General features: G+C 42.3%; 1 protein-coding gene across 1 annotated transcript in view; it reads left to right on the plus strand.

Annotated features, from left to right (window-relative positions):
* ST6GALNAC3 (ST6 N-acetylgalactosaminide alpha-2,6-sialyltransferase 3) overlaps nt 1–27,798 on the plus strand; it is a 491,203-nt gene that overhangs the window by 208,626 nt on the left and 254,779 nt on the right. The gene's annotated exons all lie outside the window — the stretch shown is intronic.

Below are 27,798 nucleotides of genomic sequence, written 5' to 3' on the forward strand. Positions count from 1 at the left end.
CTTTGCATCTGGTTAATTTGATTCTTTGAAAATGATTTCTGGATCTGCAGGATTTACAGACTTTTTATTAGACCTTTATAGTTAAAAAGAAAAAAGGCGCTATTAATAACACATAAATTCTTAGGAGCCTTACTTGATGTTTGTCTTTTAATTGGCTTTAAATTATTTCTTTAAAGGGCCCATTACTTGACCTTGTTGCTTGTCCTAATAAATTGATTACTTGTATAAAAATTATCACAGAGGATAGTTTGTCTCACTCCCGTGTTTCGTTACTTTTATTTCTGGCTGTCATTTAATATTCTGTAACTCTTCTGGGTCCTGTTAATCACTTCACGAGTGCCTGTCACAGGCAGAAAATGAGACATGCAACTGAAGCGTTTCACAAATTCCTCTCGTGAGGGAAATCCCGCCCAAAATCAAGGATCCCTTCGTTTATTTAAATATTAATGTGCTGGATTTTGGAGTATTAATGGAACACTGACCTAGGGAAGCTGTGATTAAAGAGTCGTATTAACCAAGCTACCTTTCCTATTCTTTTGGTGTAGTTTTTAATGGAATGACTTCACTACAGGATAGTGATCATTGTTTTGATCCTGCAGAGTCTCTTTCTTGGGAGGAAGCATGGGTACTGGAAAGAGGTTTTTTAGGCTTTAAAGGCATGTGAGCAGGCGTGGTTTGAGTCAAAATAGGGAGAGCAATCTCAACTAGCGAAGTCGTCCTGAGGACTAAATAGAACAAAGAGCATGGGGTGCCCAGTTTCAAACCGATGCTCAATGAATGAGGTCCTTTTACCTCTCCCGTGCTTCTCAGTTATGAGTCGAAGTGCTGAGTATGAATTACAGTAAAATGCCAAAGTCCAGAATAGTAGACTTTGTACTTAAATTTTAAAGAATCTGGGTTCAGGGCAGTAAACTTACAAAGGAGCTCGCAATCTCTTTAAAAATCAGTGATTTGCAACCTAAAAGCACAATGAGAAAGGGAAAAAAGCACAAGGAAGTATCAGTGCACACTGAATACCAGATTGGCAAAAAATTAAGAATCTGATAATAGCAAGTGTTGGTGAGAATGTGGAACAACAGGAACTCTTAAATTCTGGCAGAGTAGAGTATAATAAACCGGAACAACCACTCTGGAAAAATCAGCTTCCTGTTGTTGTGCAAAGTTGAAGACCTACCTATTCCATGCCCAGCACTCCCAGTCACTCACACATTCACTCAAACTCAGCAGCACAGGCGTTGACAGGCGTGGACCACAGGTACGGCAGGCAGCGTGGTTCGTAATCACCAGGACCTAGAGGCAACCCAAATGTCCATCCGTGGGAGAGCGGGTTGAAGTCATGCTACGTGTACTGGAATGCCATACAGCCAATAAAAATGAAGAAACTGTCACTAGATGTGACAACATGTGTAAATCACACATGACCATAATTTTGAGGGAAAGATGCAAAAATAAAAGAATACACATAATGTGATTCCATTTACAGATCATAGGAAGAGGCAAAACTAAATAATGTTGCTTAGGGACATATATAGGAGGTAAAACTAAAAAGGAATTTAAAAAGTAAGGAAATTATTATCATATATGTAACAAGAGAAGTTACCCTGAGAAAAATACTGGGTTTGTGAGCAGTGTGGCTTCCTGGGATATCAGCAAATACCCTGTCTTCATCCAGTTGGAAGTTACATAGGTGTTCACATTCTAAATATTTTAAGTATGCGTTTGTGTCATATTTACTTTTCTGCATGTCTATTTTACAATAAAAAATTTAAAATATATTCTGAGCCCAGTAGGATATTTATTGACCAGGAATCACCCAAAGCATTTCACGTGATTTAATAGCAAGAAATAACTAAAAAGAAGCAATGAGGCATTAAGCTAGCCAAAACAGACTAGCAGTATTTGAAGTATGCAATTTCGTTTTCTGCAGTGACTAGCAGACATACAGGTTCCTTATTCTAGTCTGTCCATGATAGCGAGGCCCCATATTGTAACAGGAGTGAAGGTGATCAGAAAATTTTGAGTGGGAGTTGAAAAACAACATAACACCTAAACAAACTGGCTTTCCCTCCAGTTCTCAGCTAAATTGACAGGATAGCAGAATTGGGGGCAGAGGGCTCTCTACTTCGCTCCTCATTGATTTTATTTTTCCTTCTTATAATCCTAACCTCCACCCTTGGTGTTCACCAAATAATAGCTTCAGGTGCAATCCTCCCCAGAGATAGCTGCATTAAATAAGATTTAGGAGGGAAATGTTTTCAAGAGCCAAAGTAATATAGCTAATATGATAGGTGGTGGATTTTATATTCTGGGGCAAATAGCTTCAGTAGTGACCTTCAAACCTTGCTCCAAAGGTGGCCACACACTCCTATGTCCCTGTTCATCCTATTCGTATCTGGAGAAGGGTCAGTAGCCTTGGCTGAGCTCAGTCAAGTGAACACCAAGCTGGCCTATTTATTTTAAGGTCTTGGTTCTTGAGGTTTTCCCAGAAGTTTTTCAGAAGAAAGCACAGGCTTGCTAGACACTGGCAGACTTGCAAGAAAGTTTTTAAACATGTAGACTTGCCTGCAATGGTTTCCAGATCTAGAGTATCTGCAAACACAATCATCATTGATGATAGTTTTACTGGCTGATGCCTTATCTGGACCAGACATCAATGTCACTGGACAAAGACTTTATGAGTGGAAACGCTTGTGAGAAAAAAATGTCTCTCCAGTACTGTCAAAGACAAGGTGGGGGTGGAGATGGGAGTCGCTGAATTAGGTTGAAGATTTAGTAGAAGCAGTAGAGAGCTGGGTTGCTTGGGAGCAAAATCTGATTCTCTGGTTATCTTTAAAAAAAATGGAATGAGCTCTAGCCCTTTGGCGTGGCCAAGTGGAGGTATAGGCAACCTCATGAATCTGTGACAGTCTGCCCTGAAGGCCTCAGGTATAGCAAATTATACCCGGTTCAAGCTCAGCTTCATTTTATCAATTCACCCAGTTTTTGAATGACCTGTTCCCAAGAAAAATAAAAGAAGTAAAAATATAGGGAGCACAGAAAAGATAAACACGTGAACCTGTTTGTATTTCACATTGCTACAGTATTTTTTCCTCCTGATCCACAGCCATGAAAAGGAATATGTTGTGAAAACTATGCGGACTATTCTTAGAAGAATCAGAATGAAAAAATAAAAATACTGCTCCCTGTCTATAACGACAACTTAAATACAAGGCAGCTGGTGATTGGCTGCAGGCTTTGCCCTGTCTCTTTCCCTTTCATAACCAATGACAGTGCAGGTCCTAATGTTTAGGGGAAGGGAAGTCTTGAGAATTAGGGAAGCTAAATGAGTGCCAGCTAACTGGGTGATTGACCAAATCCTGAATTTTCTTGGCCACAGAACCCAGAATTCCTCATCCATACCGTGTTTGAGCTGACAACAACCATGAGGTAGCATCAGTACAAAGTCTGGACCAGAAGTGATTTTGATTTTGCGACAGGGTTATACTTCCCTTTGCTCCCCACCACCATTAACTTCCTGACCCACTGGCTGCCCAGACTTGCCCTGCCGAGTCATTACTGCATTAACAATGCAGCCCTCCATTGAAACAGGACTAAATCGGGAGGACCCTGCCTATAATTTTAAGGCAGTTACTGTATTATTGACTGATCTTAGATGTAGTAAAAAGCATAACCCATATGTGTTTGGGAAAAAAAAATCTATGCTTAACAATATCCTGTGAACTCTACTTTTTCCTTAACATGATTTTTAATGATTCATTTTAAAATAATTAATTATAGCGGAGACAGAAAGTACAAGCTACTAAAAGTACGGCAGGACTTTGTTCAAGGCAGCCGTTGTTTCTCCCTGTTGTAACCATGGCAGTTTTTGAGGAAAAAGGAGGAATTAACTTCAGGTGGGTTTTGTTTGTAGTTTCCAGATCATGGAATCAGTCACGCTGCTGTCTCTGTGGCTGGGTGACCTGCTGGGAAGACATTGCTCACAGAAAGTAACCCGCAACCTATTTGCATTAACCACCAGATAAGCTCTGACACTCACACATGCAGATCTGCCTGATAACCAGTGAGGATGACAGATGTCTCCCTCAGATCTGATAAGAAAACCTTAACACACCAGACGCATGGAGGTTTTCTGGTATTTGGGGAAGAGTGACCTTTCAGATGGTCTTTAAGTGTTTGCTAAGTGAAGAAGCCCGCGATTTCTAGAACATAGCAATCAAATCGTAGGGCTGTGTATTGATTTGCTTAATAATTTAATGAGGCCAAACACACCTCTTTAAAAAATGAGGACATTTGAAAGTAGATGACACAAGAGTACTTAGGACCAGTTGCTGTGACAGACAGGCCACACAGGCCTAGTGAGAGATGCGCATGACACACTGCTGTTGCAGTAGAACTTTCCAGATAGTGGTTAGAGCCACGACTGGGGAACGGAGCTGACACGCTTGGCAACAAAAGCACAGAATCCACACATCCAAATAAACGTATAATTAAAGCTGACTTGAATGGGGTTTTTTATATTTGGGAATATAGGCTTTGGATTTTACATAAGTATACTGAAAACAATTACATGTAAATATGTTTCAAAAGTTTAAAATTCATCCATTTAATAGTTAATCGAAAGCTGAATATTCGCATCTGTATAATCATAAAGCAAAAGAAATTTCAACTGTTAAATTGTTATAGAAAAGGAAACAACTAAATTAACATATAACAAAGACTACTTACTTGGCATATCGGATTAATCAATTTTAAGATAATTTATCTTTTCCCTAAGTGTGAGGGCATATATTTGCCGAGTGGGGAAGAGATCGTGTTTCTCAGTCTGGCTGTGAAATAGCAACTTCCAAACAATGGCCTCCTCTCGAGGCAGGCTGCGCTCTAGAGCCAAAGGAGAGGGGCAGATGTCACGGTGGGTTGAAACAATTTCAGAAAGCATTTGTGGGGGAGGTGAGACATGTGTAGGAGAAGAAACTGGATGGGACAGAAAGAAGAGAAAAAGTAGAGTTGCACATGTAGGAAAGGTTTAATTTTTCCTTGTTCCCTTCTAGGTTCTTTGGTCCAAAAATTAAATTGACCTAAGAGAGATTGTCAAGAGAAAAATAAATTTGATTACATGTAGGACCCCTACAAAAACAGGAGACCCGAAAGGCGGCCATGCGATTGAGGCTTCTATACTGTCCTGAGCCAAGGAAAGGTGTAGGAGTCCAGGGCTTCAAAGGGGGGGAACACAGGAAAATAAGAGCAGACGTTTGGTATAATGTACAAAAGATTCCACTGCCATGAAGACAGGTTTCTCAGATGAAGAAGTTTTATCTCTGGTACTAGCTCTCTTCCTGGTACAGGACCCCTTTCTAATGCAAATTTCCCTTACAAAAAGGGAACTTGTACTACGTTTTCAATGTTTCTCCAGCGTCTGGAGCTCAGGGTCCTTGTGCCAAAGAGGCACATCCTGCCCTGGCACATCCTGCTGGCCTTCTGGGAAAAGGGTAAAAACAAAATTTCAGAATATAAAGGCCTGTCCAGAAAGTATCCACCCATGCACTATGAAAGATAGAGACATTTACTGAAGAAGATACAAGATGCAAGAAGCATTGTATGTAGGTTAATGACAACACCACAGCCCCCTTCAAAGTAGGCACCTTGGGGCCTCACACAGTTCTCCCAGTCACCAGCAGACGCCCCATCATATTAGCTTGAATCTCACTGATAGTCTGAAATCTCTTCCCTTTCAAAGGTGACTTTAGTTTTGGGAAAAGCCAGAAGTCACAGAGTGCCAAATTTGGGCTGTAGGGGGGCTGAGTCACATGGGTGATTTGATGTTTCACCAAAAAATTGCACGAGACATGATGCATGAGCAGGCGTGTTGTCATGATGAAGCTGCCAATCACCAGTTGCTAGCACCTGTGGCCGTTTTCATCATATTGCATCTCAACTGATGAAGAACATTGAGGTAGTACTCCTTATTCACTGTTTGGCTGGAGGAGTACTCATGATGTACAACACCTTCCCAATCAAAAACAGTTAACATGGTTGATCTTGCTGCAACTATGCCACGCCTTCTTCAGTCATGGGGAACCAGGTGACTTCCATTGGGATGACTGGGCCTCCATTTTCAGACCATAGCTGTAGACCCATGGTTCATCTCTGGTTATGACCTTCCTGAGGAAGTCTGGTTCATTGGTAGTGGTTGAATGAAGTCATTAGCAACTGCAGCACGATGTTCCTTCTGCTCTGGTAGCAGAAGCCTCAGAAAAATTTTGCCATGACATGTTCCATGCCAAGACCCTGTGTCAAAGTCTCAGACACAGTACTTTTGGGAATCCACAGATTAGCATCTAGTTCCCTCACTGTCAGTTGCTGATCTGTGTTGATTGCAGCCTGTACACCTCCAACATTCAGGTATTCTGCTTGTTGCAGGCCTTCCAGAATGTGGACCACTTTCAACGATTCTTGACCATCTTTGAAGCATTTGTGCCACACTTTTATTTGTGCTGCCCTCATTGCATCACCCCCAAAAGCCTTTGGATTCCTCCAAATTGTTTCTGTGGAGGAATGCTCAAGCTTAATGCAAAATTTGATGCAGATTTGTTGCTCTACTTGCTCAGTCATTTTCAATGTGACAGCCACACAGCACACATGCTCACTCAACAGCGTCTACCACTCTCACTGACTAGTACAGTGAAGTCATCACTGTTCACACATGCGCATTCCAGTCCACTCTCCTTGGCTGCTGGGTTACATCGATGCCTCACAAACCACTCTCGTTATGTTAACAATGGCTTGACTTTTTCCAGACAGACCTCGTATACACTGTCCCTCTTTCTTCCATTCTTAGCACTCCTAGGAGGCCAGGGGTATTACACCAAAGTCACAGTAAACTCCTGTCTGTGCTGGTGGTCGCCACTGCCTGGCACTCCATCAATTCACTTCTTACCTCTCTCTGGTTCCATTACCCTTCCTTCTAATCTCTGGGCTCCTCATTTTCTTTGGTTGGTTATGTAGTCTTGGAGAGCTCTTACTTTGGTGCTGCTGACCTGAAAACTATATAGGAGGTCAGTCCACTTACAATGCTTCCCTCTATGTACCCCAACATGGAAGTGGTACCCCATACCCATAGGACCCCGAGACACTGCCATGTGTCTGCATGATTCTATCTCTTTCCAGAGAAGGAAATCAGACACATTTAGGGGCAATACAGAAACTAATCTGACTGCAATGCAATTTACCCTGGGTTATAGATGATAGATTAAAATTGCTGGAAAGGGAAAAGCCACAAATACTTGCAAAACAGTAATATATATAATATATATCCATATCCATGAACCAATGCATACAAATATACAGACAATACATCCATATATACATGCATGCAATATATACATATACACATGCTCACAGAACAATTTATACTTTCTTAAATATAAGCATGCATAGACTATATACCTATATATTACAGTATGAAAAAAAATTGTTGATATATATAATTATATATACCTATATACTAATATATGTATATAATTTATATTATATATTATATATGATAATGTATAATATATAATATACAATATACAAAATATAATATACATAATATAAATTATATTATATATAATATTTATATATATAATTAGTCATTTAGGTACATATAGTGCCTCTTATGCTTGCCTGTTCTCCACCACCCCTTTATTACAGAAGCAATCACTACCCTCCTGACCAGAGGGGTGTGCAGAAGATTCAGGCTAGTGATTAGCCAAATGAGTAATTGGTCAAGAGGTGGATACATGGCCCAAGACGAGCCATTCTGAGCCCTCCCCAGATTTTAGAGTTCTAAGTAGTGCTGTGGGAAAGACCCTCTTTTCTTTGGTAGTAGAGTGTTGAGATGTGGTTCTCTGGGTGTCAGTGGCTGTGGTCCCTGGACAGAATGAGACCAAGACACTGAGAGAGACACTAAGCAGTTGCAGAGTTAAAGCGAGGGCCTGGACAATGCTCCAGTGCTGAGCCCAGCCGTTCTCAAAACCAGTCTACCCCTCCCCCTGTGGTTTGGGTAAATAAGCCAGTAAATCCTTCCTTTTCATGTCTGCTGGTTTGAATTATGCATTGGTCGCTTGCCACCAAAGAGTCCTAATTGATATGCACATTATATGTTACAGTCATTTTATGATCATAACCTCCACGCCTTCTGAAACTCATATTTAGGCAAGATGTGGCTTGGAGGATGAGAGGAACCATGTTTTCAAACCCATACTTGAAACTTGTTGGGAGGCCAAACATGGGAAGAACTCACATCCATCAGCCCATCTGTCCGCTCAAATGTCCACAGAGAGGCCTGCTTTCTATCTCCCTGTAGAGAGACATATATTTGGGAGACCAGCTTGTCTTTTGAAAAAGGGAAATAAAGGTCTCAATTTTCCAAGGTCATAAAGCCAGGAAATAGCTGGACAAGACTGATAACTACTGAATTTCTAATCTTACGCAACTGATAAATCAAACACTTTTTAAATTTTAATTTTTCGGAAGAAATCTTACCTATTGCTATGAGACATCATCAGTCAAAATAGATTGATTTTCACTTTACAAGTCACATTTGTTATTGATGAAAGATCCATTATCATAGTTTTCAGTGTAGTAATTGGTTCCCCAGGAAGATATAAGGGGATTTTATTCATTACAGAACCTTAGGTAGAAAAAATGCCCATTTCCCAACTGTCAAGTTAATACACCTGACAGGGTTATGTTAGAAATCCAAAAATCAGATGACCTCATTTGAGATAAACAAAGTAAAACAAAGCAGAGCACTTACTGAAGAGCACCTGGATTTGAGAGTTGAAGAAGATGATAGAATTGGCCCCCCCAGCCCCACCCACTGTAAGAATTTTTCATCAGCATTTCTCAAGTTCCAATTAAATATCCTGACAGATCAGCTAGAAGGAAAAGACATTGATCACGTGGCAGTTAGCATTCACTGAGAGTATTAGTCGGTCACCAATACTTACAAGTATTTGCTCTGCTCCGGATAATGAACTGCGGATTAGCAATGAACGCCCCCTTAAAGAAAAATTAAAGTTGGGGTTCAACAAGGAAGAGCATGAGGCAGACCTTTCTGCTGGGAGCCTGGAAGACTCCCGCTGAGAGGGCACTGGCGCTTCAGCACAACAGATTCATTCTGTTGCTGTTAAGAATAGCGAACATTCAAGTCCCTTGTATTAAAAATTGTACTAAATGTCTGGGAGATAATGTCACCGAGTAGATGGCATCATACTGTGATTTCAGGAGTAGGCTTACAAAGGCTCACTTATAAAAGAAAAATATTCATGAGAGAATTTTTACCTCAAAATTTGCTGTTCCTATATCAAATGTTATTCCACAAAGCTTCAGAAATGGTATGCCTGGTTAATGGAGTAACCTGGCTTATAGAAATGTTTTAAGTAGTAAGAGGAAAATGAAAGTAAGAGTTCTGGGGTGGCAATATAGTGGTCTAAGATAACGGGACAATTGTCCTGCTGTAAAACACCAGGACATGCTGGATAAAATAGGATATATGATTTAATGCCCAGTTAGTTGACCTTGTCAGAAACAAGGGAAATCTTCAGGCACTAGAAATCAAGACGGTATGGAAAGAGAAGTAAGCAAGAAAGCTGATGGTGTGGTTTCCTCGGGGTTTATTAGTGTCAGTAACTGAGAGGATGAGTAATATTAACCCTACAAGACAGAAGGCGAGGCCAGGGTCCCCCAAAGGCAGACAGTGAGATACCTGCCCCCGCCCCCCACCCCCGACCAATCAGACCTAAAGCAGGGCTTTACAAGCCCTACCCTAATGAAAGAGGATGCTAGGAGAGAAACCATGAAAATTGGCACAAAGAACAGATAAGGAAACTTAGTTATAGCTTTGGTCTTTGGATAAAAAAAATTTATCCTTGGAAATTAAAAACACTAGATCTGTACCTTAGTGGTTAGTCTGAATTTTACCACGTGCATTGGCTAGGAACCCTGCAAGCTGGGACATCAACCAAGAATTTGGTTCCCAGCTAGTGATAAACTGGGCCTAGAGGACTGAAATTCCTCTGGAGGGTGTTCCCACAGCCTGGACACCGGAGATTCCTACAATGTACCATGAAGCATAAAACACAAGGACAGGTCTACTTATTGTGGTTATTCTCATGCTTTCCTACAAAAATGCTTTGCTCTTACTGTTTGATGACACTATGTTTCCCTGTACCCAGCTGTGGGGTTTTATAACACACTGCACATCACATTTGCTCTATCATCCTTTTCAGTAAAAGAATTCCAAATTCCAAAGTGTAACTGCTCCAAAGGCTTTGGGATAAAGTATCACTGAGTGAACCTGTGTGCTTATGCACTTCAAATGTTATCTTTTTTTGGTCCTTACAGACTGCATATTATTTTACTGAATTAATTAATTTTTCAGAGCCCCAGATCAGTGACTGTATTCCAGTGACTTTAGCTGTTTTGTGAGGGCAAAGGAAGGGACCGAAATTGCCTTGGTCAGCAGTTCCATTAAATGGTCTCACGGAGCATTTGTCAGTTCGTCAAGTCAGAAAGTTCACTGGATCACACTTGTTGAGTCCACTGCGCGCTGGCACAATGCTATGTTCGGGAATTGTAAAGAAGCAAACACTTTCTGTCTAAAAGTACAGAACAATTTTTCACAATGTTAAATGATAATAAGCAAGAAAGAGAAGTATATGTAGAGGGCTATGTCAACTCTAAATGGAGACGTAGAAAGAAGGTATGCAGACAGTAGCTGAAGAAATTAAGTGTAGTGGTCTGTGTCTGGGCATAAATTTCAGGTGACTTTTTCCTTAAACATATTCCCCAGTTTTTCTATAATGAGTATGTATTGCATTTATTACTACAAAAATTACTAGAGTTAAGTACTTTATTTTTTAAACAGTATCAGTGAACACTCCAGAGCTGTTTCCATCACCACAAAAAAAAAAAAAGAATTTTAAGGCTCAGGATACATACATTGTTTGGAATGCTTTTATGGTCACTTCGGTCTTCAACTGATTAGATAAGGCCCACCCACACTATGGAGGATATTCTGCTTTACTGAAAGGCTGAAGTTAAATGCTAGTCACATCCAGGAAACAACTTCACAGACACATCCAGAATAATGTTTGACCAAATACCTGAGCCTTAGCCAAGCTGACAAATAAATTCACCATAACAGTGCATAATTTTAATGAATCACTGAATTTGAAAATTTCTCACAAATACTCTTATGGGTTATGTAACATTATTCTCCCACATCGTATATGAGGAAATCGAGGGTAGGACAGGTGATACAACTCACTCCAAGCCCCACTTGTTCAAAGTGGCAGGACTGAGTCTTGAAATCCAGACCTCAGAGCCCCAGGTCTTAGTGATATGTTCAAGCACAGGAAGAAGAGCAGCCGATGGGTTGACACAGCATTCTCCACGCTGGCTCTGCTTCCTTTGCTCAGGGTTCAGCTGCCTGTATCTCTCATATGTGACTTAATCTTCATTGCTTTTGATGAATGTAAGGGTTGAGATTTTATTTACTGGTGGGCGCTGCTGCGGGTCCATCATCTTGTTGCAGTCCACATCTGGGCTGAGCACAGCAGTGAACTGTCCTCCTGACTTCTACTCCATTGTACTGGTCGGCATAACAACCACACCACTACCATTCCCGCTGTCTTGCTGATGAATTGACCTCATATCCTTTACATTTTTCAAAAGATACAATGCTGCGCTTGGGAGTTACTTAAGCCTTGACTCAAAAGCAGCATGGTCGGTGACTGTGTTGCATCCCTAACTAAACGGAGCCCCTTAGCCCTGTATTCTTGAGCTAATATGCACGTTCAGACAGGATGTATTCAGGACAGCCTTCAGAGTGAAAATATTGACTGTCCCAGATTACAGAACTAGTGGGATATGGTAATATATTCTCTTGATTTAAAATTAGGTGGAAATTAACATTGTTTGCCAGAAAGCCGCTAAGGATGAAAATGAGACGGTTTAAGGTGCTGAGCCATATGTCAAATAACCCTTCTGTTTCTTTCTTGAACATCTACTTCAGGGAAGCAAATGTGTCTTTGATATTTCTGAGAGCCACGTGACTATGATGTGACTCCAAGTGCCCTCGTCATCTTCAGAATTTACTTATTTATTTAGTGCATGGGTCTGTGGTCAATTTGCTTATTTACTTCTCGAAGCTGGTCATTATAATTCTCCTTTTCATTAAATACGCCACTCTCAGGCTGTTGCTATTATCCCCACTTAGAGTCTGGGAATGGAGTGGGCTAATATGAGGTCATTCAGCCCTTCGGTGAGTGGTGTGCCTGTGTTAAAAAACCTTATGCTGACAAAAACACAGGAATCATGGCAACAGAATAATATTCACCATCTGAGCCACCTTGACATTTTCCTGCAAGCAGAAGCTTTCTTTTTTCTTTTTCTTTTTTTTTTGCTTTTAATATAGAAGAATGCATCTTAAATTCTGTAGGCTACATAATCATGCCCATGAGCTTTCTCTTTTCAATGCATCTCACCCTCATATAGTAGTTTTCTGTCTAAGTGATGTTAAGTATGCAGAAAGCCAATTAGGAGATTTCACTTAGGATTCCTTCTCTTAACTGTGTCTCAAAACGTTCATGGTGTAACTGCTAGAAGAACACTCGAGAAGAAGAAGAATGAATTCTATATTGGTCTTTCAGTATCTCACCTTTATGCTTCAGTTCAAACTGGCATGCTTTTCTCTGCTCTCTCTACGTATAGAAAATCCACCCATTCCTCAAAGCCCCATCCAAGGTCTGTTTTCCTTATTGTTGATTTGCTAATTCTCCTTAGAAGTCGCACTTCATTCTTTTGAACTCTTTCAGCATTTTTATGGTAACTAATAATGCTAAACATTTGTATTATGCTTTGCAACATTTATGGACATTATTCCATTTAGTAAATAATTCTGTGAATGTGATACTATCCTCCATTTTAAATTGAGAACATTTGACAAATGGAGCAAAGAAAGGTTAAGGAATTTGTTTATATGCCACACAGCCGTCCTCTGTCTCCGCCACCAGATCCCTTTCTTTGCCAGGTATATCCTGTTGGTTTCTAGTCATCATCACCTTAGCTAACCCTTATCAAGGCCTTCTCTTTGTCAGGCATTCTTCTAAGGTGTTTATATACAGCAGAAGCAGCAGCAGTAATAATACCTAACACCTCCTTGCCAGATACTCAGTTTTCAAAGCAACTCTATGCAATAGGTACCATTATAATCCTGGTGTTTACAAATGAGTAATACAAAATTTGGAGAATTTAAGTAATTTATTCAAGGTCAGATAACCCAGGAAACTGCTGTGAGCATCACTGTCTTTCCATATCACAACTCTGGTGTCCAGTCAGTGAAAATGTTGCAAAAACTCACAATTGCCAGATACCAGCTTTCAGTCACCATTGCTACAGAAAGATTGAGCTCCATCTTCTTCTGCACTTCAAATATTTCAGGAGAGCATTCCATTGGCAGAGTCTAAATAGCATTTGGGACCTTAGTGGTATGAAAGTTTGGGAAACGTAGTTAGCTTTTCAACCCTTGCTACACAGGATTGGGGAAGAAAGAGCTCAAAAGAAGGTAAAAATGGATACTGAGTACCAATAGACCAAATCAGCATAACTATGATAATGAGGCAGGTCTATCGGCCGCTCCTTTTGAGTAAGAGAGCCTGTTAAAGTGGTCATTGAGTATTAGTCACTCAGCTGTGCAGTGGTTTCACCACGCCAGTTGGGGGAGATGAACAATGGCACAGTCTGATGTTAGAAAGAAAGATTGCGTGTTAATGAGCGCTGGAATAGTGGACTGACAAAGGAGTGGGTGTTGTCTACAGCTTATGAGGAAAGCTTCTACCTTTAATGGAAAATTAATCAGGCAAACAAATACCCAGAGGGCTATACCCAGATGCCTTCTGATTTGCTGTCAGTCAGCGGATATGCAACTACCTAAATGCTTTCTTAATCCTTCAACTCTCAAAGCAATGATTGAGCAGAACCTTTGCTCCCCACTTCCTGCTCAAATGCTAATGTGCTCCTTCTTGTGCAGACCATCATTTCCTGAGTGCTCTGTAGCTTATTTATTTAAATACTGGGTAAATTGACGTCAGTTCCTCCTCCGACCAATTGCTTTCAGGTCCCCTCCTAGAATGAACGTGTCCCTCACGGTATTTTCCCCACTACCTCCAGCTGATTAGGGCAGAGTTCGCTCCGATGACGATGACTCTCTGTCTCAGGCGGGCCTTTGTTTGAAAAAGTGTCCACACTCCTTTTATGAGGAATAAATGTAAATGTAGACATTTATTTACCAAAAGGAGTAGTGCCTTAAAAATGACTAGCTAATAATCACTCTGTTTGTCAGTGTATTGTATCTTTCCGATTATTCCTCTCTTTTTAGGAAGAAACCTTCCTGGAGTATCTCCTGGATTTTTTCTCCCTCAAGTGTGTTTTCCGGGAGTTCCCTGCAAGATTGATCAGAACACAAGGGTTTCAGTTCATGGCATCCTGCTAATCAGCTCAGATTTGTTAATGTCATTAGTGTCAGAAGTTTTCTCGCACTCACAATTTCCCTTCGCCAGAGTTAATTCTGTGGCAGTGTATTAGTGTGGGCAGGGTATATTCCACCAACTCAGTGTTCTTACCGGAGCTTGCCCTACCTAATGGCAGAAGGATCCCCATCGGGAAAATAAGGCATTTGGTTCAGGTGTTTTGTGGGAGCTAAACCTGCTAGAATGCTCTTCTGGGGGTTTCATCACTAATCTACCAGCAACTGGAGCCTGGGTCCCATCAATTCCTCTTTGCTGAAGCCTTGCCATGTGGCATGCTCTGTTTATCCAGTCATTTCCTTTTTCTTGTTTTCTGATTCATGAAAGAGATATGAAAACATTTGGAAAAGTTGGGACTCGGCTAATTGTTAGATTAATTTCTTTATGTTGGTCCCTGTAGTGTTCAGACTGAAATAAGGTACCTAACTTCACTGAGCTCTAAGTTGCCTTCTATAGAACAGTGATACCACTTCCTTGGGAAGAGATAAGACCTGGATGAGTCAGGTTTTCACCACGCACAGGCAGTGCTACCTCTCAGAGCTAATGACATTCCTTGACGGAGTGGATGAGGTGGTGATAAGGTTAGAACTTGCGTTCTGAATCAGTCCACGCAGAGTCTTGAAGACCGTTAGGTCTACAGTCTCTGACATCTTCCCATCTCTCAGCTCATCTCTCATGGCACCCACTCCCCATGGTGCCCAATGCTTTGGCCATACTGTATCAGTTTAAATTCCAACATAACAATACATCTTATACCTTTCTGGATTTTCTAATGCTTGCCCCTCCCTTCACTGACCTGGTGAACTACTCTCCTTCTAGGCCTTTTCTGATTACCTCCGTTTTCTTTACGTGCTTGTATTTCTAGTGTAGCCTCTACCTTCTTCCGTCAGAGCCCCTATCACCACGCCTTCCCTTCAGTGTGTGTAGAGCTGACTTCCTCTACAAGCCGCATGCTCCTCAAAGGTAGCATCTTTATATCTCAAGTCCTTTACATTTCCTCTCTGCCAGTAGTGGTGCCTTCGCTCAGAGAGAAACACATCCAGAAATATTCCAAAATGTGGGAACTTCAGTGTAGTGTTTATTTAAATCCTAACAGGAATGCAAATTAGCTTGTCCAGAGATGTGGCTCTTCTTAATTATAATATATTCAGTAGGTGGGCATACTAAGCAAAATTTGCATTTTATAAAATCACAGGAAGGAACGCCAGTGATTGGAAGATATGAAGGCAGATTTGATCTCAGTGTAAGTAATAACTTTCTGAGCATTAAAACTGTTCAAAATTGGAATGTGCTATCTTATCAAATAATGAGTTCTCAATGACTGAAAGTATTCATAATAAGATTCACAGGGATGCTATTAAATATATATTCTTATATTGGTTTGGAATAGGTGCTTGCCAAGACCTTTTCTAATCTTAGATTCTATGTTTAATCTCTTTCCCTCAGTTCAAATATCATTAGTTTTTTATTATTGCCAATTATGGATTCAATATCCATCAATTTATCTCAGCCTGCATTTAAAATTTTTTATTAATCCAAGTCAGTGAAAACATCCTCTTCTGCCTCACTCCCCAATGAATCTAGCTTCCTTGTTTATCCATATTTTCTTTCACTCCTTGTTTATGTGTATCATAAAATTCCTAAGACTTCTATAAATATCTTTCAATTTGAGTCGACCATAACTTGACTGACAGGCCAGACGCAGTAGGAGACACAAAGAAGATACAATAACGATTGTGGTAGCTGACATTTATCAAGTGCTCACTGGCATTTTCCATATATGAACACATGTGTTATGCACAACCATGCCATGTGGTAGGTACAGTTTGTCCATTGCATAGATTAGAATACTGAGGCGCAGAGAGATTAGTTAATTTGTCCAACATCATAGAGCTACTGGGTTGAAGAACCCAAGCAATCTGATCTAAAATCTGACCCTCAACCCATTAAGCATTACTGATTCTTGTTAAATACATATAATAAGATACTATATCTTTTCAAAGGTGACTTTACCTGGTAGAATTACATGTGTTTATCTTACAGTAGACACAGTAGTTCTTGCCTTTACTTTTCCTAAAGCTTCCTTCTTTCAAGCTTCTTTTTTGTTGTTGCTTTATAGTGTTCTGGGAATGGTGAATTAAATCCACGTATATCTAATCTATACCATTTCTGATTTTCTAAATGTGCTAAAAATATATCTTTAGTTTGAACTCATAGGGATATGGTTCTATTTCATGTTATGTTAATTATCCTCTGCTAAGAACCCTCCATTCATATTTCACTTTTGTGGGAACCACAAGAGTATACAGTAATTCCGTGAAAAATTAACTTCTTCTATAAGCATACCTGAGTCCTTGGGAAGTATAGTTTAGAGAAGCCATGTTCGGGTATCAGATTCATTTTCAAAAGTCTGCATTTGTACCATATTCCCAGTTAAAGCTGCCGGTTCTGGTCCCGGGACCATACTTTCAGAGGCCAGGCTTTTCAGATAATTAGGCTGGGTCACATCTATCACAGCTACATTAGAAACCTTCACAGGTGATCCTAATGCACACCCAGGAGTTACACCTATTCATAATTTTACTCTAAGTCTTCCAAAGAGCTTGACCTGATACCATCCAATCCTCAACTGACTTTGTTTATTCTAGAACACTGCATTTTTCACTATTTGATAAAATGTCTTCACATACAGTACTTGCTTCAAAAGATCATTTGGGAATAGAACTCTGCCTGAAGCCTACATCAGTACAAACCAAGCAAGTAATTAATTGTGGCTTTTAATATCTCCTTTTCCAGTTTATGTTTTCCAGTCACCACACATGCATGGCCCAGCACATAAAAATGCTCACGGAGTTCTTTAAAATGAAAGAATATTCGACTAGACTAGATTGAATGACCACATATCTCGAACTGTGCCAGAATAACTTTTCTCTTTTGATAAAAAGTATCAAATTTTTTGATCCAAAAGAGCCATGTCAAATTGTTTTCCTCTTCTTGCTATTTTCAGTTTTTCCAAATTGGGCTCAGCCAGCAGTGCCACAGCTGGATGGGCTGCATGGGTTTTAATAAGGACTCCTATTTCTGGGAGGGATAATAAGCAAGTCTGGACGGCAGGGTCAGACGCTCAGAGCCTGCCTGACACGAGGCAAAGATTAAAATGCGCAGGCAGGCTGAGAAGGCTGGAAGGAAGCTGCAATTTCTCACTGTGGATTTCCTTAGAGTGCCATTAGCTCGCCAAGTAGAACACAGGGTAGATTGCATTTACATGAGGGAAGCGAGTTAGAGCTCACTTCTCTTAATTTATTTTTCGGGCATCATTTCAATTATTTGTTGCAGTAATAGAACTTTGATCCGAAATATGTTTTTTAGTATTGTATTTCTTAGCATCACAAGGCACAGGATATTTCCTGTTTTTCCCTGATGATTGTCACGGATGGCCCTTAAATCTACTGCGTAAGGAAATCCGAAGGCAATGGTATAGAGATCTCCAGTTCCAAACAGCAGTGTTACTTTGTGGTATAAACGAGGCTCTTGTATCCTTTTCAGCAGGATGCAATCGATCATGGACCTCAAACACTGCACAGTTTGCAACACAGTCCTATTCTAATTTGATCTTCACTAGAAGTTTCTGAGACGATTGTGGGGATATTAACCCTACTATGTAGGTGATGAAACTAAGTCACTACAAGTTTAAATGATTTGTTCAAAGTAAAACAGCCAGCGAGTGGTGAGGGCTGTGAGGCCTCTCAGGTGTTCTCACCCTGGCTTTGTGCTGATTCAAGGCACTGCACTGCCCCGCACCTTTTATTCCCACCTGACTGATGAGAAAAATATGAGGCAGGGGAAAAGTAAGTGAGCTGGTCAAGGTCAAAGGCAAGGGTGAGAGCTGATTCTGAAATCAGATCTCTTGAATGGAGGCAGAAACACATCCCATCTTTCCATACCAGATAGATCCCTGCATTATTCCCCTTTCCCATTGGTCTGCTGCATGTTTGTGAACAGCAGCTGCATTATTAGCCAGTAGCCAGGGCTTCCCCTAGATGAGCTAAAGTGCCGCCAGAGTGGAGACCAGCAGGGCTCACTTCACAGGCCGAAGAGGACATCTGCATGTGCCTCTCAGCCCCAATTATTCAAATCTGCTCGCAGCTGGAGGGTTGACAGGTCCACAGAGAGGCCGGTTTCTGATCTTCAGACTCCCTTTCCGCCAGATCCATCCCCTCCTCTTGCTTAAGCAGAGGACGGGCTGAGCTCCCTCGGATGTGGAGCACAGCAATTCCCATGGTCCCCAGGCACCCTCTGGCTGCTGTGTCAGCAACTGGCTGCTCGCCCAGGCTCTGCAGGGCTCTGGAGTCTGGAGCCTGCTGGCCCGGAGGCAAGAGGGCTACCAGATGTGCGTGCTAACGAATGGCAGGAGCTGCTGTGCGATTATAGTGGCACAGAAATAAGTCGGGAATTATCTCTCCCACTGGGTTTGGAGACAGAGTAACTGAGGCAGCAAACAAACTTCTCTCTGTGTGTGAGATGGAACTGGTGTACTTCTGTTTAGGCTGGTTTCTTCTTGGAATGAGACTGTTGCGAGCTGTCTAAAAGGTGAATGAAGGGTTTAACAGCAGGTTGTCTAGTGCTTGATACCTAACGTGTGGCCTGGAGGCCACCCTCCCTTGGGTGCTGGTTAGAATTGTGGAATCCAGGAACCTGCCCAGACCTAGGGAATCGAAAGCTGCATTTTAACAAGCCCCGCAGAGGGTTTGCTCGCCTGTTGGAGAAGGCCTGACCTAAGCAATACTCGTGAGCCTGGGGAGAATGTTGGAGGCATGTGAGACACTCGGGGACCGTGACCCTTCCTCTTGACTTTTGTAGCATAACTTGGTCACATTAAGTGGGGTGATATTAATCCTCTAGTACTGGGGATGGGGTAATAGTAACCCTCCAGGTTTTTCTGGCCTGGAATAACATTTCCAAGGGGCTGTGTGAAGTGGTACCTGTCCAGACAAGGAATTTGCAGCTGCAGAAGCAGCACAAGGCTTCGGACCATGCGGTCCTCTGTGGAGCAGCTACTTACTACATCTCACCCTGCAGTCAGAAAAACCCACAGCTGCCCTGCGCCGGGGAGCCGCGCAGCTAATGGAGGAGCAGGGTACTGAAAGTGATGTTGTGGCTATTAACATTTTTATGGGTGGACTGCTTTGCAAAGCTGAGAGAAAGTATTACTCTTCTAGGATTAATATATTTAACAAAAAGTCTGCCAGGAGAGGAGGCTTTTGCTGATAAATAGGATTTTGCTGTTGATTTATCTAGTAATGGAGACTTGAAATTACAGGAATCGATGTGTATGTGAAAGCCATTGTCATGTGGTTAATTATGTTTTGCCAGCATTATGGGGAAGCACTTTATGCTCGGGGCAGTCAAATGTATTTCAGCCAGGATCCTGTGCTATAAGTGATGGGCTGAAATGTAGATAAAGGCAAAGACACCTATAATTCCAGATTTCTGGACACTTTGATGCCTCCAGAGGCTTGACTTCCCCACCCGCCTGCACTGAGATGGTGGCATTTAGGTCTGTTTCCTCTAGTACAGTGGTTTTTAACTGGGGTGATCTTGTACCACCCCATTACCTCCATGGACCATTCATGAATATCTGGAGACATTTTGGTTATTGTAGCAGGTAGGGAGGTGTTGTGGGTAGAGGCCGGGGGCAATGCTGATGCTAAATATCCTATAATGCACAGGACAGTTCTCACTCTCACCCAAACACTGAATTATTTGGCCCAAAGTATCCGTAATGTTAAGGTTGGGAAGCTCTACTCTAGAGCACTCGAGCTTGGGATTCTGACCTGAAGAGTTGAGACCAAATCCCCATCCTGTTTGCCAACAGATATAGAAATTAGGTCTATGGGGACTGTGGTCATGTAGACTGTGTGCCCGGGTAGCCGTCAGGGTGCAGTCTGGACGAGCATACCATCGCAGAGGCTGGGTGGTTTCCAGGGCACTGCCACCCGCCTACCATTGGTGGTGATGGTCTTATCAGGATCATTGTCAGCCTTCCTTTTTCTTCTTCGTGGTGGATCAGCGGTTGGTTTGGAAGGCCTAACCTGCACCACAGTCTCAGTTCTGCTATTAACCCCACCTGCGTGACCTCGAGTGTGGGAGCAGAATAAGGGCCCCATACGTGTCCTGGGACCAGGAATACAGTACCTCACATGCATGACACAGGGGACAACGTGCAGGTGTGATAGTTAAGGATCTTAACCTGAGGAAATTACCCTGGAATATCTGAGTGGCCCCAAGCAATCATTAGGGTGCTCTTAAGTGAAATATGGAGACAGGAGAGTCAGGGCCAGAGATTTAAAGAAGCTATGCTGCTAGTTTTGAAAATGAAGGAAAGTTGGAAGAAGAGACCATGAGCCAAGGAAAGTGAGTCACCTCTAGAAGCTGAAAAAGGCAAGGAAACAGATTCTCCTCTAGACTCTCCAGAAAGGACATAGCCCAGCCAGTACTTTGATTATAGTCCAGGAAAGCTCATGTGGGACTGCTGACCTCCATAACTGGCAGGTAATGAATGTGTGTTGTTTTAAGGTGCAAAGTTTGTGGTAATTTGTTTTAACAGCAATAGGAAACTAATATATTGAGTCAGACATTTTTCCTCTTGACATCCCAGTGTAAAATGGGCCTCATTCATTCATTCAACGCGTATGTTTTAATTGCCTGTTAGGTGTCAGGCCCTGTTCTGAGCACTAGGGATAGAGCAGTGGGCAACACAGACCAAGCCCTACTCCAACATAGTGACAGGAGAGCAGCACACAACAGAAAAATTGTGAATGCATAGATGATATGTAAGTGGTAAGTGCTGTGAAGGAAATAGGCAAGGGAACTGGAGTCCCTGGTTATTTCTTAGCAGGTGTTCAGGAAAAGACTCTGCGATAAGGTGATATTCAGTGGAAGCCTTGATCCAGGGAGAAAACCAAGCAGATATTCGAAGGAAGGGTGTTCACAACAGAGGAAAAGCAAGAACACATGCCCTGAGCTAGCAGCTTCAGGGATTTAAAGTACAGGGAGGGGGCCAGTGTGGGTTTAAAGCACAGGGAGGGGCCAGTAATTACTATACAAGGCTGTTGTGAGAACTCTGGGCAACATACAGGAACCCCCTTTGTTTGTTTCAAAGCACTTTGCAAATATTAGCTATTATCATTGCTGTGGTCCCTTAGAGTATATCTGTGGGGCTGCCAAGTGACCCTGAAGGTGGCCTTCATTTTTTTGTCTGTACAGAAATGAAGAGGAAACATCCTTTGGCCCAAAGCCCTGGAAATGGTGCACAGATGCCCAGAAATAGCATTATTTTTCCAGCATGGAGCCAATGGAGATTCTTTGTGTGCATTTCAGTTGGCAAACCTTTCGGGGGTGATGAGGGCAGGTCAGATGGGTAGGAGATCATCGCCACTGCGGGCAGCTTCACCCCTTATACCTGTGTGGTCCAGGAGGCCCACAGGCCAGGTGTGCTTAGAGCAGGCAGTTTGTCTCTCACTTGAGTGCACGCCGTCCTGGGAGAGAAATCACAAAAGAATTGACAGACCCGGGCCCCTGCCTAGCCAGGGCCTAGAAAGAAGCCCGTGGGATAGCCTCTGATAGCCCTGTCTTGCCAGCAACTAATCCCCCAGGGGGAATCAAATTCTGTCAAAGGATGGAATCGAAACATATCCAGATTCTTCTTCTTCCAAGGCAGGTGGTGAAATGGTCTAGTTTTTATCAAAAGCTGAGAAAACTAAAATGCTGAAATGCTGCCTAGGGCGTTGTGTTTGGGAGCAGGGGGTGGGAGTTTTGGAGAAAGATCGGGGTGCAAGGCACCCAGAAGGCTCTCCGGGTCTAGGGCTGGTCCGGGCACCCGCATTAACATGTTGGGTGCAGGGTTTTTTCCCATTGCATTTTGCATCTCTGGTCTCATCATGACTCAGGCAAGGTCACAATGGTGGGTGTGTATTGCATTCTTCTTTATGCTGGGTCATCCACTCATAGCTGAAAGGCATTTCAGTCATTAATTTGATTATCCTGTTAGATGTTTTTTTTTTCCTAAATGAGTTTTTCTAAGCTGTCTTTCCCTGCTTTTTGATAGATAAATGAAATAGCTTCAGAACAGAAAGATTAATGTGTGTGCTTTATCATCTGAGTGGGGAAGATTTCTCTTTTCAGACACATAGTCAGAAAAGTAAAGTGGCCCTCCTCAGCCCAGCCCCTCTTTCAGGGAAAGAACCTCTTTTATAAAACCTCTGCTTGGATATGTTTGTTCTGCAGTCTGGAGGGACTGTCGGAGGGAGGGTAAGAGAAGGCTAAGCAAGACGAGCAACTCCAACTCAGGAGGAATGAAAATAAAAAGAGGGTGAGATTAGCAGGTGCTCAGTTCTGTGGGAACTGAATCTGTGTCCTCAAAAGCTTGGGAGAGGAGTCCACACCAGACAGAGACCCGGCGAGCAGCCAGGATGAACAGCTAGAAAAACTCCAAGGAACCGTGGCCAGTCAGCCACTGGTATGTAGGCAGCTTCCCTGTCCTGAAGGTCAGAACGAATTCCTCTATTATTTCCCCTCTCTCATGCTCACCATCTAAAGCAAGACCCTACAGAATACAGGGGAGAAATGACCAAACACATCCTTCTGGCTTACAAGTGCTTTGATAGTCTTTGCCTTTTATTTTTCTTGAAGTCTCGGTGGCGTGTTAATGTCATGGAACAGTAGGGTTCCCTTGTGTCATAGGACAAAAATGCGAGTGAGAAGTAACTGTAAAGCAAGTTTCTACTCAAGAATTAAGGCCATCTATGAGAATGGCTTCAAGTGGGATATTCATTCATTTATTCATTAAAGAGTTGTGGTGCTTTCCAAATGTCAAGCCCTGAGCTGAGCATCAGACATGGGGCAGGTGCACAGTAAGACCTCAGCCTGGGCTTCTGGAAATAATAACATAAATGGTGGGAAAGCAAACATGCAGATACACAGATATGCAATTCAATGACAAATTGTCCAGTGTTATGAAAGAAACAGAGATGATATTATGCTAGGAGGTTATGACTAGCAGGTGAAGGACGAGGGACCCAACTTCGAGTGGCCAAGGGCGGCCTTCCTGAGATTTCAGCAGAGACCTGTGTGATGAGAAGGAGTCGGGTGTATTGTTATGGGTCAGGAATGGAAGCACAGTCATGCTAACCCTCTGGGAAGGTGGAAGAGCCTGGGTTTACAAAGGGAGATTCTGATTTATAGTCACAAGGTCTAAGAGGAGCCTGTCACCCTTCCTCCCACGTCCCCTTCCTACCTGCCCCCTGCCCCCTGAAATTCATAGTCCCCTTTCCTGCATTATTTTTTCTCCTCAGCTACTACCAGTATCTGACATCCACTCTGATTTACTGGTTTATCTGGTTTACTGTCTTTCTCCCCCACTAGAATGTGAGCTCTATGACAACCTCTATTTTGTCCCTTTTATTCACAATGGCTGTGTCTCCAGTGCCTAGAAGAGGAACTGGGTGTCCAGTGAATATCATTTTTACTACACTAAGCTATTTCTTTTTGCCTGTGGAGAGGAGTATGGCTTAGAAGAAGTATCAAGAATTCTGAAAACCGCCAGATTCTTCACAGGGCTGTTGTGAGATTTACATGAGAAGATGGGCATCAGAGATGAGTTCCATGCTGGTGTCTCGTATGACTGAGTAAAGATCCTCTTTGGTTCCCCCTTTTCCTCAGTGCGGTCAGTGAGGATGAGAACTGCAAACACTGTGAAGTAAGAGAAGGTAATATCTACTGTTTCTGCATGCCCTTGTTGGGCCCCTCTCGTCTCTTTCAGTGTCTTTCTCTGTCACACACTATACCCAGCTCCAGCCTGTGGTCATGCCCCATCCAGCCCTACCTGTTTGTCATGCGAGGCCCTCAGGATGCTTGGCTTCTCTGTACAAGGAACATCTGCTGAGTCTGCAACCAATTCATGTTAAGCCCTCAGCTGGCTGCTGCTGCGCCCCCTCACCGTGTGTGGCTAAGAGTAGGTGAAGCAGGCAGAGGTCTCCTCACCTGCCACTGGGCTCAGCCTCCCTCCGCCGGTGGGGAAGAGACGCTGCCGCTGCGCCATGTCCACTCTTGCTGACTGGCCTCAGTTAAGATCTGTTTGAATCCCTTTTCCTCAGATAAATGAATACAGTAGGCCCCCAACCTCCATCCATGGGGGATGCCCTCCAAGGTCCCTAGTGGGTGTCCAAAACCACAGATAGTACTGAACCCCACACGGAATATGATTTTCCTATACATATGTACCTATGATAAAGTTTAATTCATAGGCACAGTAAGAGATTAACAACAAAAACTAATAAAGTAGAACAAGTACAACAATTATAACAATATACTGTAATAAAAGTTATGCGAGTGTGATCTCTCATCAGCAGAAGGAATGGGGCTTGGGGGGTAGAAGAGGGCAAAGTGAGGATAAAGGTGATGGAAGGAGAGTTCACTTGGGGTGGTGAACACGCAATACCACGTACAGATGATGTGTTATAGAACTGTACACCTGAAACCGATATAATTGTATTAACCATGTCACCCCAATAAGTTCAATAAAAATACCTTATTGTGCTGTCCTCACCCTGCTCACGATGATGTGAGATGACACAGTGCCCTTGTGATGAGATGAAGTGAGGTGAGTGACGCAGGCACGGTGACATAGCATTGAGTTCCTGTAAGTGTGACAGGAGCACAAACTCGGTGATACCTCGGCAGCCCAGCTGATAGCCGAGCGGGCTGCTCAGTGACTAAGGGGGGGTGTAGGTTGGGGGTGGGGTGTACAGTGTTATACACTGGACAAAGGGATTTTCACGACCCAGGCAGGAGGGAGGGGGACAGCGAGAGATTTTATCATGCAACTCAAAATGACATGCAATTTAAACATACGAACTCTTTATTTCTGGAATTTTCCATTTAATTTTTTCAGACTGCACTTGATTGCAGGTAACAGAAACTGAGGAAAACCAAACTGGATGAGGGGGACTAGTGTTATACAGAGGAAGGGAAGAAGCAAGGCTAGAGATCAGAGGCATCGAGAGAAGACAGTGTAGAGAAGAAAGGGAGGAGGGAGGAGAATAAAGGAGACAGGGAACGAATGAAAGAGCAAAGGGGAACAGAGGCGGTGGGTAACCACGCCTGTTAAACGTTGGCCTATCTTAGACCCACAGAGCAGAGGTTAACAACAAGGTCTGTGAAAACCCTAGCAGGTAGCATCTCTACCTTCGAATACTGTATCCAGTGCTAAAAGCAATAGTACAATAACATTTATTAAACACCTGCATGTTCCTTTCAGTTGAAGGCAAATCCTGTAATTCCTATGCTCAGAATTTTTAAAACAGTTCTCGTGTTACTCAGAGTAAAAACCAGCAGGCATGTTGGATCCTCTCCCCAGCCTCACCTCTCAGTATGATCCACTTCCCACCCCCATCTCTGAAAATATTCCCTCCCACCTCTTCTTTGCTCCCACCATTCTATTACATTGGCCTCCTTGCTATTGTTGATCAAACTGTCCTACCTCAGGGCCTTTGCACTGGTCTTGTTTAGCCTAGAACAATCAGTTTCTCAGGTCCTCATGATTTTCTCCCTACTTCCTTTGGGGCTCTTCTTGCTCCACTTCCTAAGCAAAAGTTCCCAGTGACAACCCCCTATAAAATGTCAACTTTCCATTGCCATTACTTCCTCCTGCTATGCATCTTCCTCACTTTGCTTAATTTTCTTTATACTACTTACCATCACCTGTCATACATTATGTTGTGTCAATTGTTTGTCTTTTTAACTCTAGCAGATTCACAAGTACTATCTCCTCACAATAGCCCTAGAAGGTAAATACAGCTTTTTATTACCCATTGTACAAAAGAGAAACATTAAGCTTATGTCAGGTAAGTAGATTTTCTAAGGTTATAGATAGGAGGTAGGAAAGCCAGACGGCACACAGAGATCTGCTGGTGTCCAGAGCCACTGCTCTTAACCACTGTGCTAAGTGGTTCCCCAAGGAATTTTCATACCGTCAAGGCCCCTGTCCCACAGGGTAGATTAACACAGTGCCTGGCTCTCGGTGAGAGTCAGTATGCACTCAAGAAACTCCTGTCATCATTATGGAGTTTATTTACTACATGTGTGCCGAGAAAGTGTGGGCTCATACTTTAGTTCATAAGTTCATAACACTTTGTGTTCATAAGTTATTATTTTTTTAAAAGATCATCTAAATTTGGAAATAAGACAAAGCCGTGATGGCATATTCTTTCCCCATCACATACCAGGAGGGTTGTCTGACTCTGTCAGACAATAAGATTTTGTTTAGCTTAATATTTGCCATTTATTATAGTCACGATTATGAAGTTGATGCTAACATATAGACAACTAAGAAGATGAAAATCACTATTGTCTAATAGGCAGGCACATGATTTCTAAGTAGAGAAATAGCCCCCAGATCTAAGGGTTTTACTCTCTCTAGACCATGAAGCAGTTTGGGATCTGAATCTTAGAAATACTATTTCAGAAATTTTGTTGCACATCCATTCATCCGTCCATCCATCTGCCTACCTACCTGCCTAAACCTACTTACTACCTGTCAGTTTCTTATATTTTCTTTTAAATCAGCTTTATTGTCTTGCTGATTCCTTCATTATGATTTTAATGTAACTTTGACATATTCCCCTTATTTGTATGAGAGTAATTATGCCACACATGTATTACAATGGAATGATAATATGATATAATATGGGCTCCTAGCGAGGAATTGGTGGTTATCTACACTGTTTAATCCCACCAGCTGTCTAGTTCCAATGCTGCTACCCCTGATGGAATCAAGTACTCCAATACAGTTTACTGTGCTTTTGCTTACTAGACATGAAAAAGGTACATCACAGTGCTCAGGAGCCAGGACGCTAGGGTCGGACTGCCTGGGCTCAAGCTCTTGCTCTGCCACATATTAGCTCCGTGATCGTGATGGTTAATTTTATGTGTCCACTCGACTGGGCCGTGACATCCCCAGATATTTGGTAACGATTATTGTAGGTATGTTTGTGATGGTGTTTCTGGATGACATGAAACACTTGAATCAGGAAACTCAGTAAATTCAGTAAAGCAGTTTGCTCTCCCCAGTGTTGGAAGGCCTCATCCAATCTATTGAAGACCTGAATAGAACAAAAGCCTCAATAAGAATTCTTTCTCTCTCCCTGTCTTTGACATTGAACATTGAGCT

This window comes from Desmodus rotundus, chromosome 3 (genome assembly GCF_022682495.2).
Source record: "Desmodus rotundus isolate HL8 chromosome 3, HLdesRot8A.1, whole genome shotgun sequence".
Lineage (NCBI taxonomy): Eukaryota > Metazoa > Chordata > Mammalia > Chiroptera > Phyllostomidae > Desmodus > Desmodus rotundus.